Here is a 4,715-nt window from a genome sequence, read left to right on the forward strand (position 1 = left end):
AATTATTTAAATGAGGAATATTGTGGCGTGTTCGTTTCCCGGAAGAAAACTCAAGAGTAGTCAAGGTGTTTCAGGGAGTTCAGAAACAGTGTGCACTGACATAGAGAATAACTCGCTTTGGAGTGACTTTGTAACTTTGCAAACCTTTTTCATGCTCAAACAGCAACATTGCACCCTAAAGAAAGTTGAAAATAAAAAATAAATAAAAAAACATAATAGTGTTTTAATATATTTAAAAACATATATAGATTATATACATCTTTAATATATATATTTTTTATATAATTTTTTTCAGAAAACAAGACTTTTTTTTTACATTTTTTACATTTTACTTTATGATTTAAGACTGTTTAGATATTTGTACTGGAAAATCGGAAATGTATCTTCTTCTTTTTTCTAAATTATTGTCTACAAAATCACACACTAATCCAATGATTCTCCCTGAGGAACATATTAACATAAAATATAAGCAGCTTATTTTGTGAAAACACACAAACAAAATTAAGTAGTTTTGTCCATTGTTCTGTAGCAGTGAGTCAAAAAAATATATAAAAAGCTTTGGTCTCTCACCTGAGCCGCTTATGCGAAGGCAGAACTGCAGGGTCAGGAATTCTAGCAAACAAACACAAATAGAATACAACAAACTGAGATTTAAATATATGCTGCTAATTAAGGAATATGTTGCACTGAATATTAGTATGACTATTCAGTCTCAGACAATCATAGTCATGCTGATATTAAAATAAAAGCACAATTGAGTCTCAATAAACAGTATATTTACAATCAAGTTTGTCAGCCTGTCAAAAGCAGTTTTAAGGGCCGTTCACACAAGACTTATTCTTGCTTTCCGTCTGGGCTGTTTTTCAATAGTTTGCTTCTTGCACCAGATGGACATCTTTGGTTGTTGCGTCACGCTTCACTGTTTATTCAGCGTCTTGCATCATAAATGCCATGTTTTTAAGATGCCATGTCAAGCTATAAGCGGTTCAGTTTTGAAAAATGCATCTTGCAGTCTGTTCCATTGTGTTGCACTCTGTCCAGCTTTTCTTTCTTTTTTTTTTTTTTTTTTAATGCATGAGCACGTCATGTGTGAATGTGAATGGTTCCGTCTGCTCTCAGTGGTTTGAAGAAGCATGTTGCCTGTAGCAGTAGAGTCTGAACTGACAGCAGAATTCACAAAACATGCTTGCATTTATGTGGCTATTATAGACTGTATACCGTAAATTCAATTTTTTATATATATATATATATATATATATATATTGAAGTTTGGGATCTATTTCTTTTTTTTTTAAATAAATACATTTTATTTTAGACGCATTAGACTGATCAAAAGTGACAGTAAAGATGAGAGTAATTTTTTTTTTTTTTACTTTCTATTAATTTCTATTAAAAAAAAATGCTATTCTTTTGAATTTTATATTCATCAGAGGATCCTGAAACAAAAAAAGTATCAGAGTTTCCTCAAAAATATTAAGCAGCACAACTGTTTTCAACACTGATAATATTAAGAAAAGTTTCTTGAGCAGTAAATAAGCATATTAGAATGTTTTCTGAAGGATCATGCGGATTTTTGCCTATGAAAAACGTTTCTCAATAAACCTGAAGATATATATTAACTCTCTGAACAATACACTATAAAAATAATTGTAATAAATATTGCACTTAACTTATTCAAGCAAACAAAGGTAACAAGTAAACTTCCAAATTTAAGTTCACTCAACTTTAGACTTATAACTATGAATCCATAACCTTAAGTTGTTTACAAAACTATAGTTTATAACAATTATCTAAGAGATCATATGATATTATCTAGAGAAAATATGGAGCTATATTATAAGAGTTCTAATAGCATATAATATATATATATATATATATATATATATATATATATATATATATACACACATATATATATATTAACATGCTATAAAAAATTATCTGAGTTATCTATTATTATCTATTATTAAATTATCTATTATTATCTGAGTTATCTATTATTATCTATTATTAAATTATCTATTATTTTGAGCTAAAATTTCACTAAAATACTGAGTTAAAATACACTATTTTGAGCTAAAATTTTCATGCATTCATATATATATATATATATATATAAATGCATGGTGGTGGTCTTAAACAACTTGTTAATGTGAATCAGTTGTTGACTGTAAAGGAGGGCCTTACACACCTGTCTGTGTGGTTAGGTATGTTCTGCATCTCCTCCACAGGAGCGGGGAAAGCAGTTTGAGGGTATATGTCGCTCTGTCAGACAATGATAACGGTACAGTCATTACTCAAGACGCCACAGGCTCACACTGAGAAGAGAAGCCGAACGCAACAGCAGATGTTTGATTCTTGCTGTGTCTCTGGATGCCGTTCCACATGGTGGATGTCCCGCAGCTCGCAGGCGAGGGATTTTCTCAAGGCACAAGGCGTAAAGAAATAATGTAGACTGATAAAAAACAGAGGAAATGAAATGGGGAGGGAATGGGAAGCTGTGTGCGGGGGTTTGTGTACTTGTGAATGCTTGAGGCAATAAGTGAAATGCATCCATTATGTCATGCTGTTTCAAGCTACTGCAGTGAATGATCTGAAAAATACTCATGTCTCATGATTTATGATTTCTTCTATTAGTGTCTTTGTCATGTTGTTGTTTACCTAGTACAGATGGGCTGAATATCTTGCCATCTTTCTCTACCGAAATAGTAGGCCTATTACATGCAAGATGCCATGACACATGGGTAATGTTGACGTGATATACCCCGAATGTCTGTGCCCAAACTAAATACCAGCTTGAGATGCAGATTATTTCCAAAAATAAAATAATTTTAAAGGAACAGTTCAACGTAACCTAAAAGTTCTGCTTTATTTACTCATCTTCATGTTGGTCAAAATCTGTATGACTATCATCCACGGAAAACAAAATTTCTCGTTAAAACAGCATTTTATAATGAATTTCATTTAAATATTTTATCCAATATTTGCATGTGCTTTGTATTTGTATTTAATACCATTAAATAAAAATGAAATAAATAAAAATATTACTTTTATTCAGCAAGGACGCATTAAATTGATCAAAAGTGACAGAAAAAATGAAAAATGTATATTTACAAGGAATTCATCATAGAATCCTGATAAAATATGCATCATGGCTTCCACAAAAATATGAAGCAGCACAACTCTTTTCAACATGTTTCAAATGTTTCTTCAGCATATTAGAATGATTTCTGAAGGATCATGTGACACTGAGAACTGGAGTTATCAGCTTTTATTGAAACCAAATTCCGAAAACAACTAGTTTCGGATTTTGTCATTTTATTACGTAATTATTTCATGACGCAAGACTGCCTCCGCAGAAAAAGATCAACACCTACTTCTACATCATTGCCTCTTTAGCTCTGCCCACTGCACGCATGTCATGTAAGCTAGAAGTAGCCTAAATACGAGAGAGACGCAAACACAGGATTACTCCAGCAACAAAACCATAGAGATGCCACCGAGGATTACAAGACGTTTGGCAGTCCCAAGTTGTGGAAAAACAGTAATTGCATTGCCTTCCTTGTGATCCTAAGCGTGGATGAACTTTATTATTAAGAAAAGCATCAGTAAGACACTGTTCGTTTGTTAGCTTCATTTTCGTTTCGTTTGGGGATTCATTTTTAAACAAGACACGGTTCGACGCAGGCTTTTCAGAGAGACTGAAAATAAAAGATGATGCAGTGCAGAATATATTGCAACTGACAGTAATGTTGCAGCATACAAGTGTGAGTAACAGTGTTTTTACAATGCTTTGTCTGTTACAGATTGTTTGATCACTTTACTTTCACTTTAATGAAAATGATAAACGATGAATATAAGAACGACAAACGATAATACATTCATTCATAATTCGCTTACATGAAACAACGCAAGTTATCCTGTCAACTATAACTTTGGCAACTCTAAGTAATTCAACTTTATTTGTCACAACTAAGATTTATAAAGCATATGTAATGCAGATAAAAGTTTCACAGTTTGCAAATGTTTCAAATATGCAACGAGATAAACACCTTTCAATAGTGTGTTTGTTTCAACACTAATATAATATAATGTAATAAAATACAATACTACCACACAAATACATAAGGAATAAATATTAATAATATTAATAAAAATAAATAAAGATGAATAATTACCAAGCTGTCGCAGACTGGAGCATCCTTGGTTTTTGGGGTGTAGGTTTATCTTCTGATTCTGGATCAGACTCTGTCTCAAACAAAAAAGTGTTATAAAGAGAGGGTCAAAAACATGATAATAGCCTATTGCTTCTATTCTTTTTTTAAAATATAAAATCTTGTTAACATTATAAGTGGACAAAGAATATTATAACATTTTTTTTAAAAATGCAGTTCATGACCCCTTTAAAATCTTTGCAGACGCAGTATGTGTGAAACAGGCCTAACGAACCTCTCTCTCTCTCTTTTCTGGTGGCAGAATAAATGCACATCAGTGTGGGAACACTGTGATAACCAAATGTTCATATTTGTAGGGGCGTATTTTTTCACACATCAGTTCAATGGATGCAAAATGACACAAAGATTCTTTTCACACCAAACCCCACCATCAGCAGCACTAATCAAGTGAAGAGGATTCTGCAGTCCAGGTGTGGGCACATCACTGCAACCAATGCTCGTGTTTCTGCTTCAAAAGCCACAAAATAGAACCAAATATGC

At 32.4% G+C, this 4,715-nt stretch overlaps 1 long non-coding RNA gene across 1 annotated transcript; it reads right to left on the reverse strand.

The window, feature by feature from the left end:
* Positions 1 to 577: 577 nt before the first annotated feature.
* LOC307171642 lies at positions 578 to 4,247 on the reverse strand. Its single transcript, XR_013823580.1, has 3 exons — positions 4,179 to 4,247; positions 2,192 to 2,265; positions 578 to 612 (listed from the first exon to the last, which is right to left on the reverse strand). It is a non-coding gene; the product is annotated as an uncharacterized lncRNA (long non-coding RNA).
* Between the last annotated feature and the right edge of the window lie 468 nt (positions 4,248 to 4,715).

This window comes from Squalius cephalus (genome assembly GCF_949319135.1).
Source record: "Squalius cephalus genome assembly, chromosome: 14".
In the NCBI taxonomy this organism is placed as follows: Eukaryota; Metazoa; Chordata; class Actinopteri; order Cypriniformes; family Leuciscidae; genus Squalius; species Squalius cephalus.